This window comes from Anopheles ziemanni, assembly GCF_943734765.1.
Source record: "Anopheles ziemanni chromosome X unlocalized genomic scaffold, idAnoZiCoDA_A2_x.2 X_unloc_60, whole genome shotgun sequence".
NCBI classification, from domain to species: Eukaryota; Metazoa; Arthropoda; class Insecta; order Diptera; family Culicidae; genus Anopheles; species Anopheles ziemanni.
The window spans coordinates 9070-20329 of record NW_026689830.1 but is presented as its reverse complement, the minus strand read 5'-3'; the positions used below and the strand labels follow the sequence as shown (position 1 = coordinate 20329).

At 45.6% G+C, this 11260-nt stretch overlaps 1 non-coding gene across 1 annotated transcript; it reads left to right on the top strand.

Annotated features, from left to right (window-relative positions):
* Nucleotides 1-10386: 10386 nt before the first annotated feature.
* On the top strand, nucleotides 10387-10541 carry LOC131292459 (5.8S ribosomal RNA). Its single transcript, XR_009190099.1, has one exon. It is a non-coding gene; the product is annotated as a 5.8S ribosomal RNA (ribosomal RNA).
* Nucleotides 10542-11260: the final 719 nt, after the last annotated feature.

The window sequence follows — 11260 nt, the reverse complement described above, 5'->3', positions numbered from 1 at the left end:
GGTATTATTTTTCCACTTTGTCGCTTAATAACTCAGTTTTGCTCAACACTTAGCGCTTCGGTTGTTTGGGATTATAGTTAGCGCTCGGTTCGACCTTTCCAACACTGATCTAAGCTTGTCGATCCGTTCCATACAGCCTGAGTTATTCGCGATACCGTGTTTCAATCCATTTCTCAAGTCTCGTTTTGGTCCAACTTTGAACCAGCCATATCACCCTGATGGGTACCTCCGATCTTCTCGCTCTATATTGGCCAAAGTTAGGTCTTGTGGTAACGTACTTATGATTGTTCTACGCCGTGTTCGTAGCTCTTATCGTTCGCCCGCTATTTTCGATCATAAGGTGAATTTTCGCCTCTAAACCACCATTTTTCACCTTTGCCCTCTAATATGACCGACTTGCTCAACACCTAGCGCTTCGCTTGGTAGGACACATAGCTAGCGCTCGTCAAGACCTTTCCAACGCATATCCAAGCTTTCCGATCCGAGCCATACAGCCTGAGCTATAGGCGATACCGTTTTTCCCATTTTCTTGGTCACACGCACTTTAGGGTACCCCTTTTTGCCTTTGACCCTTAATACCTCCTCCGGGTCACTAGTAGGCGCTCAGCTTGGTAGGAAACATAGCTAGAGCAGGCCTTCACCTTTCCAAAACTGCCAAAAGTGTACCGATCCGACATCTAGAACCAAAGTTATGGTCATTCCCATCATGCTCTACTTTCATGGTCAACCTCCACTAAGCACACCTAGGTTGGACCAACTTTCACCAACTCATCTCGAACCCCAAATTTGCTTCGACCTACTAGGTTTCCCTAGCAAAGTGGCCAAAACATCCATTACAACACGACTGGTCTTTCTGGTGGTCGACCTAGGCGACTTTGTTCGACGACCACCACCCCATGGAACTAAAAGACGTCCCTTGATACGGACCACCGATACATTTTCCGGCCTGTCTAAACTACACTCATCGAAATTTTTTTGGGTCCCCACCGTCATACAAGTTTGCCTAGGTCAAGTTTTTCTTCCGGATCGGCCGCGGACCTCACTTTTCATTATCTAGGGAGGCCATAGGGCCCCAAAAGGGGTTTTTTAAAATTTTCGACACTTTCGACTTTGGTCGGATTTTTTCCGATTTTGGTCCGACCTAGGGACTTGGTGGTCCAAGGAGCCTCGGGACCAAACTTTTTTCTCAGGGGTCCCTACCTCCATACAACTTTGCCTAGGTCAATTTTTTGTTCCAAATCGACCGCGGATTTCACTTTTCAATATCTGGGGCTCGTGTAGAGTCCGAATATGAGGTTTTCTCATTTTTCGACATTTTCGACTTTTTTCGACTTTTTTCGGGTTTTTCGACCTAGGGGTCCGCCGAACAATTTTTGGGTCAAAAATTTTTATTGAACTAGTCGAAAGTACGCAAAAAGATAAGACTTTTTGCCGAAGACACCATGCCCCGGAACCGACTCCTTCCCCTTCAAAATAGGGGACAAACGTGATTTTTGAAACTTTTCCTTAGGGAGCCCAAGACTTAGAAAATTTTCAAATTCTCGATTTTTCGATTGCGAGCTAGCGCTTTGCGGTCTTCGGCAATGTTGTAGATCTCGACGAGATAAAACTTTTTAGTCAAGGGACATTTTGCCCTCCGACCCCTCCTTCCCCCCGCAAATCGCCCCCCAAAGTGCAATTTTTGCATTTTCACCTCTTTGCATGCACTGTTCGGCCCAAATGGCCACTTTCTATGGGTCTGAGCGCTTTGCGGTCTTCGGCAAACTTTTAGAGCGTACCAAGCCCTAATTATAATTGTTCTACACCAACTTCGTACCTCTTCATCCCTGGCCGCTATTCGCGTACCAAGGTAATTTTTGTTCATTTTGTCAACATTTTTCATCTTTGACTGTTTATATCGGCCTTGCCATGAACCGATAGCGCTTCGCTGTGTTCTAACGTAAGTTAGTACTACTCAATACCTTTCCAAATCATGTCTTAGATTGTCATTTGCTTGCTTACAGCCGGAGCTATGAGCGATACCGTAAAAAGTACCGAAACTTGGAAAAATCCTTTGATCGCCCATATCCCCCCTTTGGGGGCCAGATATCGAAAAAAGTTCTGATTCAAAAAGTTGCGCATTAACGTGTTCTAGTTATGCCTAGAACATTTCACTTCGCTAGCTGGGCTGCAACTTAGCCGTAATTGGGATTTTAGGGTGTTCTTGGAGGGCCCATTTCCTGCGACTTGGTATCTTTTGGGCCCAATGTTTCTCTAATATCTCCACGAGTTTTCCAGATAGCCTTTTCAAACTTTCAGGGTGCCTAGAACACCTCAAGACCTTTCCAACGCTATGCCGTTTGCCTCGCTCGGACATCTACAGCCAAAGTTATTCGAGGTACACGGTACCTTACCCTGTTTTCTCAGTACTTGGTCGAAAATTTCGATCAGCCATATGACCGACTTGGACAACCCTGAGCGGGTTGGCCCCATATAACTAAACTTTCGTCTCGTGGAGGCAAACTTATAAATATTCCACGTCAACTCGCTATCTCGTACCGCCTTGACGGTATACTTGGTCCAAGGGCCATTTCCAGCAACTTGGTCGCAATTTCGCTCTAAGTTTCGCTAATACCTTCGTCCGTGGACATGGTGATTTTTTGTTCGTATTTTTCCTTGATAGTCCCACTCAAGACTATTCCATACCAGAGCCAAGCGTCCCGCTAAGTGCCATACAGCCTGAGCAGTAATTCATGAAAGGTACCTCTACCAGTTTTTGCCATACTTGGGTACAAACTTTGGATCGCCCATATCTCCACTTTGGAGGCCAGCCAGCACCTTGGCCTCATATACTTTTTTGTTGGTCATACCATGCACCAAATATAATTGTTCTACGCCAACTTGCTATCTCTTCTCCAACTTGCCGTTATTCTTGGTCCAAGTCCCATTTCATTCGTTTTTGGACCCATTTTGCTATATGTTTCACTAATAGCTTCGGCCATGGACAAGCTGATTTTCTATTTGTATTTTTCCTTGATAGTCCCACTCAAGACCATTCCAAAACACACCGCAGCTTGTCGCTCGGTGGCAAACTGACCGAGTTATAATTCATGAAAGGTACCTCAACTTGGTACACCACGTGGTCGGCCCAAACCATAAACCGACCAAACGACCGACTTGGAGCACCCTGACCGGGTTGGCCCCATATAAGGAAAGTTGCGTCTCTACACGCCCAACTTATGAATATTCTACGCCAAGTCGCTATCTCTTACCGGTAAGCCGGTATTCACCTTCCAAGGGGGATTTTGGTCAAGTGCCATTTCCTGCGACTTGGTCCCCGAATACGACCATCATCACCTAATATCTCCGTGGTCTTTCAACTCAGCCTCATGAAACTTTCAGGGTAGATAGGTCTCCCCGAGACCTTTCCAACGGTGAGCCGTTTGCCTCGCTCGGCCATATACAGCCGAAGTTATTAATGGTACTTGGTACCTTACCCTGTTTTTTCCATACTTGTTCGTACTTGGGTACAAACTTTGTATCGCCCATATCTCCACTTTGGAGGCCAGCCAGCACCTTGGCCCCAAATACTTTTTTGTTGGTCATACTATGCCCAAAATATAAATGTTCTACGTCAACTTGCTATCTCTTCTCCAACTTGCCGTTATTCTTGGTCCAAGTCCCATTTCATTCGTTTTTGGACCCATTTTGCTATATGTTTCACTAATAGCTTCGGCCATGGACAAGCTGATTTTCTATTTGTATTTTTGCTTGATAGTCCCACTCAAGACCATTCCAAATCACATCGCAACTTGTCGCTCGGTGGCAAACTGACCGAGTTATAATTCATGAAAGGTACCTCTTCTTGGTACACCACATGGTCGGCCCAAACCATAAACCGACCAAACGACCGACTTGGAGCACCCTGACCGGGTTGCCCCCATATAATGAAAGTTGCGTCTTTACACGCCCAACTTATGAATATTCTACGCCAAGTCGCTATCTCTTACCGGTAAGCCGGTATTCACCTTCCAAGCGTGATTTTGGTCAAGTGCCATTTCCTGCGACTTGGTCCCCGAATTGGACCATCATCACCTAATATCTCCGTGGTCTTTCAACTCAGCCTCATAAAACTTTCAGGGTAGATAGGTCTACCCAAGACCTTTCCAACGGTGAGCCGTTTGCCTCGCTCGGCCATCTACAGCCGAAGTTATTATTGGTACTTGGTACCTTACCCTGTTTTTTCCATACTTGTTCGTACTTGGGTACAAACTTTGGATCGCCCATATCTCCACTTTGGAGGCCAGCCAGCACCTTGGCCCCATATACTTTTTTGTTGGCCTTATGACCACCAAGATATAAATGTTCTACGCCAACTTGCTATCTCTTCTCCAACTTGCCGGTATTCTTGGTACAAGTCCCATTTCCATAGTTTTTGGTACCAATTTGCTCTATGTTTCGCTAATAGGTTCATCCATAGACATGCTGATTTTTTACTTACATTTTTCCTAAATAGTCCCACTCAAGATCATTCCAAATCACATCGAAACTTGTCGCTAAGTGCCATACAGCCTGAGTTATAATTCATGAAAGGTACCTATACCAGTTTTGGCCATACTTGGGTGCAAACCTTGAACCACCCATATCGCCACTTTAGAGGCAAGCTAGCGCCTTGGCATCATATACTTTTATGTTGGTATTACCTTTACCAACTTTTAATTGTTCCACGTCGACATGCTATCTCTTCATTAACTTGGTGGTATTCTTGGTCCAAGTCCCATTTCCTTCGACTAAGGTACCATTTTCCTCTATGTTCCGCTAATAGCTTCGTCCATGTACTTTGTGATTTTTTGTTCATATTTTTCCTAGATAGTCCCACTCAAGACCATTCCAAATCACGCCGTAACTTGTCGCTCGGTGGTAAACTGACCGAGTTATAATTCATGAAAAATACCACAACTTGGTACACCACGTGGTCGGTCCAAACCATCAACCAACCATATGACCGACTTCGAGTCGAGCTAGCGGCTTGGCCTCATATAATCAAATGCGTGTCTTGGTAAGAGCTACTGACGGTCAGAACAATGTAGCTCGCTAGCTCGTGTGCAAACTTGTGTTTTGGTCGAATATTGGGTGTTCGTGTACCACTTCGGGTAACACGGACTTTGGTGCAACTTCACCACTTGTGCACTTAATAACTTCTCGGTCGTTCAAGTCTATGCCTTCAAACTCTCAGGGTAGTTAGGTCTCATCAAGACCTTTCCAACGCTATGTCGTTTGTCTTGCTCGGCCATCCACAGCCCGAGTTATTCGCGGTACACCGTACCTTACCCTGTTTTTTCCTCATTTGGGTGCAAACCTTAGAACACCCATATGGCCCACTTGAAGACTAGCTGGCGCTTTGGCCCCATATAATGATAAGTGTGCCTTGACTAGGGCTACTGACGGTCAGAACACTTCAACTTGCTAGCTCGGGCCCACACTTGTGTTTTTCTCGAATATATGGTTCAAGTGTGCCACTTTGGGCACTTTTGGACATTTTGTCCCCACACAACTTTCTTGCCTTGGTAGATAGGGTCTTGTGTTCTCGGGCAAAAAGATGCACCAAGATATGGTCTAACTTTCGTTCTTTTACCGCAAAGCGCTATCTCCAACACCCGAGGAGATAGAAAGTGATTATGTTCGGTATATCGGTCTTCCATGGCCTACTATGGTAAGCCCCTGCAGGTATGCAACCGAAGGTGCTTGGTACATGTATTTGGTGCAATATCGGTGCAAAGTAGGTGTTTCCTTGATCGGGCTATAACTTTCTTGGTTGATGTTGGATTGCTTTGCGGTCTTCGGGGGATAGTTAGGGAACATGTTGGCCAACATTTTCTTATTCCTCAGCCTGGCCGTACCTCTTACCGTCTAGGCGGTATTCATGCTCTAAGTTGGAACTTGTGTTCCTTCGGGCAACTTTTCTGACTTTGACGCTTAATAACTTCCGTTCATATGCAGTCTAAGCTCTGCAACTCTCAGGAAAGCTAGTACTACTCATTTCCTTTCCATATCAGTCTTTGGCTTGTCGATCCGATGTCTACAGCCTTAGTTATTCACGTTCCCTGTGAAGGTAGGTTGTTGCCCATTTTCCAGTTCATGTGGTAACATTCCCGGACTTTGCCGGCTTTCTCTTCATGTGGTAACTTGCTTGCTCATGTGGTAACTTGATAGTGTATTTCCGACAGAACCAATCTCGGACTTAGCCGATTTTTCTCTTCATATTATATGGATCCATCACTAGGCCATGTTGCTTGCTTGTGTGGTAACTTGATAGTGTATTTCTGACAGACCCAATCTCGGACTTAGCCGATTTTTCTCTTCATATCATATGGATCCATCACTAGGACATCTTGCTTGCTTGTGTGGTAACTTGGAAGTGTATTTCAGACAGACCCAATCTGGGACTTAGCCGATTTTTCTCGTCATATCATATGGATCCATCATATGGCCATCTTGCTTGCTTGTGTGGTAACTTGGAAGTGTATTTCCGACAGACCCAATCTCGGACTTAGCCAATTTTTCTCTTCATATCATATGGATCCATCACTAGGCCATCTTGCTTGCTTGCGTGGTAACTTGGAAGTGTATTTCTGACAGACCCAATCTCGGACTTAGCCGATTTTTCTCTTCATATTATATGGATCCATCACTAGGCCATCCTGTTTGCTTGTGTGGTAACTTGGAAGTGTAATTCTGACAGACCCAATCTCGGACTTAGCCGATTTTTCTCTTCATATCATATGGATCCATCAATAGGCCAACTTGCTTGCTTGTGTGGTAACTTGAAAGTGTATGTCTGACAGACCCAATCTGGGACTTAGCCGATTTTTCTCTTCATATTATATGGATCCTGGACTTAGCCAATTTTTCTCTTCATATCATATGGATCCATCACTAGGCCATCTTGCTTGCTTGTGTGGTAACTTGATAGTGTATGTCTGACAGACCCGATCTCGGACTTAGCCGATTTTTCTCTTCATATCATATGGATCCATCAATAGGCCATCTTGCTTGCTTGTGTGGTAACTTGAAAGTGTATGTCTGACAGACCCAATCTGGGACTTAGCCGATTTTTCTCTTCATATTATATGGATCCTGGACTTAGCCGATTATTAGGTTATTATATATGGATCCTGGACTTAGCCGATTTTTCGCTTCATATAATATGGATCCTGGACTTAGCCGATTATTAGGTTATTATATATGGATCCTGGACTTAGCCGATTTTTCTCTTCATATAATATGGATCCTGGACTTAGCCAATTATTAGGTTATTATATATAGATCCTGGACTTAGCCGATTTTTCTCTTCATATAATATGGATCCGGGACTTAGCCGATTTTTCCCTTCATATAATATGGATCCGGGACTTAGCCGATTTTTCTGTTCAAATAATATGGATCCGGGACTTAGCCAATTTTTCTCTTCATGTGGTAACGTATGCCAATCGCTCACAAGTCATGGGATAAGGGTACTTGTGTTCTTCCATCTTCTAAGTCCCGCACGGGGACATCGTGATCGCCCCAAGTCCGGAATAGCGCCAAGTCAAGCTCCACGGTGGCCGTGCAGGACCTGTTAGCGGCGGCTTGCCTAGGGCGATCGGTCAAAACTTGTCTTACTATTCGATTGGTCTTCGCAGTTTCACCCTAGGCAATTCGCCTAGGTCTGTCTTCTTGAGGAGGCCAAAACCCGAAATAAGGAGGTCCAGCCGACCCTGAAACCTCCCCTGTCTTAACTACACTAACCCGATTTTTCAGGGTCCTCAGCGCCATACAACTTTGCCTAGGTCACTTATACTCTTGACTTAGGCCATCTGACTTGGTCCGTGTTCCTTCCTAGGGTTCACCTAGGTACTTTGCCTTGCTTGATGTGGTAACTTTATAGTGTAGTTCTGACATCCCAATTTTGGGACTTAGCCGATTTTTCATGAATTTCCATATGACCCTAAGGGTCCCTTTCTTCATACAAGCTTGCCTAGGGCGATCGGTCAAAACTTGTCTTACTATTCGATTGGTCTTCGCACTTTCACCCTAGGCAGTTTGCCTAGGTCTGTCTTCTTGAGGAGGTCAAAACCCAAAATAAGGAGGTTCAGCCGACCCAAAAACCTCCCCTGTCTGAACTACACTAACCCGATTTTTCAGGGTCCTCAGCGCCATACAACTTTGCCTAGGTCACATGTACTCTTGACTTAGGCCATCTGACTTGGTCCGTGTTTCTTCTTAGGGTTCACCTAGGTACTTTGCCTTGCTTGATGTGGTAACTTTTTAGTGTAGTTCAGACATCCCAATTTTGGGACTTAGCCGATTTTTCATGGATTTTCCATATGACCCATAGGGTCCCTTTCTTCATACAAGCTTGCCTAGGGCGATCGGTCAAAACTTGTCTTACTATTCGATTGGTCTTCGCACTTTCACCCTAGGCAGTTTGCCTAGGTGTAGCTTCTTGAGGAGGTAAAAACCCAAAATAAGGAGGTTCAGCCGACCCAAAAACCTCCCCTGTCTGAACTACACTAACCCGATTTTTCAGGGTCCTCAGCGCCATACAACTTTGCCTAGGTCACTTGTACTCTTGACTTAGGCCATCTGACTTGGTCCGTGTTTCTTCTTAGGGTTCACCTAGGTACTTTGCCTTGCTTGATGTGGTAACTTTTTAGTGTAGTTCAGACATCCCAATTTTGGGACTTAGCCGATTTTTCATGTATTTCCATATGACCCATAGGGTCCCTTTCTTCATACAAGCTTGCCTAGGGCGATCGGTCAAAACTTGTCTTACTATTCGATTGGTCTTCGCACTTTCACCCTAGGCAGTTTGCCTAGGTGTAGCTTCTTGAGGAGGTCAAAACCCAAAATAAGGAGGTTCAGCCGACCCAAAAACCTCCCCTGTCTAAACTACACTAACCAGATTTTTCAGGGTCCTCACCGTCATACAACTTTGCCTAGGTCACTTGCACTCTTGACTTAGGCCATCTGACTTGGTCCGTGTTTCTTCTTAGGGTTCACCTAGGTACTTTGCCTTGCTTGATGTGGTAACTTTTTAGTGTAGTTCAGACATCCCAATTTTGGGACTTAGCCGATTTTTCATGGATTTTCCATATGACCCATAGGACCCCTTCGGCGGTCCTGGGTAAGATAGTTAATTCTAGCTTGCCCTATGTGGAAGAGAGCATACATGAACCAAGAACGAAGGTTATGATCGAGGAATGATTCGACAACTAACCGATGGTATGAAATGTGAAGAATTCAAGCAAGCACACAATCAAGTCATCACTTGGGCATGCTCGATAGCCAACCTCATGACATTAACCTAGTAGAGCATGCGAAAACCAATATATATGTAAACGATGCCTCCCTAGTTCAGCGCTTCAACCAAGTGATGACTTCAGAATGGCTAAATCAAATCGGTTCAAACCATACCATCGGTATCCTATTGAAACACACAAGTCGATATCAAACCTCATGATTGTGTAGTCCTCCACTGGTCCACGCCGCTTCGGCCGTCCTGGGTAAAATGGAACATTCCAGCTTGCCCTATGTGGAAGAGGGCACATTACTCAATACTGTGGTGTGAAGTATAAAGTTCAGTTCTCCCCTGGTCCACGCTGCTTCGGCGGTCCTGGGTAAGATAGTTCATTCTAGCTTGCCCTATGTGGAAGAGGACACTTCATACTTCGTCTCTAAGCGGCGGCTTGACTCCTCCCTACGGGGAACGGGTTTACGCGCACAGCGGCGGCTTACGCACTATGGCAGTCATGGATGCCTTACGTTTCTATGAAAAGTGTGTTCCTCCCCTGGTCCACGCTGCTTCGGCAGTCCTGGGTAAGATAGTTAGTTCTAGCTTGCCCTATGTGGAAGAGGACACGTAGACTTACTGTGGTGTGAAGTATAAAGTTCAGTTCTCCCCTGGTCCACACCGCTTCGGCCGTCCTGGGTAAAATGGATTCATCCAGCTTGCCCTATGTGGAATGAGGACACTTTATGCTTCGTCTCTAAGCGGCGGCTTGCTCCTCCCTACGGGGAACGGGTATACGCGCACAGCGGCGGCTTACGTTATGGCAGTCATGGATGCCTTACGTTTCCATGAAAAGTGTGTTCCTCCCCTGGTCCACGCTGCTTCGGCAGTCCTGGGTAAGATAGTTAGTTCTAGCTTGCCCTATGTGGAAGAGGACACGTAGACTTACTGTGGTGTGAAGTATAAGGTTCAGTTCTCCCCTGGTCCACGCCGCTTCGGCCGTCCTGGGTAAAATGGATTCATCCAGCTTGCCCTATGTGGAATGAGGACACTTTATGCTTCGTCTCTAAGCGGCGGCTTGCTCCTCCCTACGGGGAACGGGTATACGCGCACAGCGGCGGCTTACGCAAGTTAGTCACCCTCGGCAGTGGATCACTCGGCTCATGGATCGATGAAGACCGCAGCTAACTGCGCGTCATAATGTGAACTGCAGGACACATGAACATTGATAAGTTGAACGCATATTGCACGTCGTGGGAACCTACCATGATGTACAGATGACTGAGCGCTTATATTTGAGAAATGTATCGCATACATTTAACTACGCCGTGACACCCGTCACGAGACGTGCACCATGATGTTAACTAGGGTCGCGACGACCCGCTAGCATTAAAGAACCCGTGGTTTACAATATACTGGCATTGGAATTCGAAGTATTTAGAGCGTCCGTGTTCCCGCGTGAGGCGGAAGTACGAGGAGAAGGCGTGCTTGTGGTGTCTGTGGTGGTGTTTACTGATGTCTAGCTTCAGCTTATTTATTTATTTAAATAGAAGCGAAGATGTCAAAGTAGCGTCGAAGCAGCAGCGGTAGCACAAATGATTCAAGTATGGAAGTTGACCAAAGGAACACAAACAAACTAGCGTATGGGCAATGGAAGGTATCAGTGAGTTAAACCACACGCGGGCTAACAGCCCGTTAACCGAGTCCAACGGTACATATTGGACATTGAAACAAAGTAGTCGCAAGCCAGATGTGACGATAACAACCGCAAGGTACATAAGCCTCAGTTCATGTGTGACAACCCCCTGAATTTAAGCATATTAATAAGGGGAGGAAAAGAAACCAACCGGATGCTGTAGGGATGCTGTATTAAGATGGGAGATGAAGAAGATCAAGATTCATCTCCATGCAGCATCCCATTCATCTCCCAGCATCCCAACATATGTTTTTCTTAGAATTTATGAAAAATCGACTAAGTCCGAGATGCCTTTAAGTAGGGATGCTGTATTA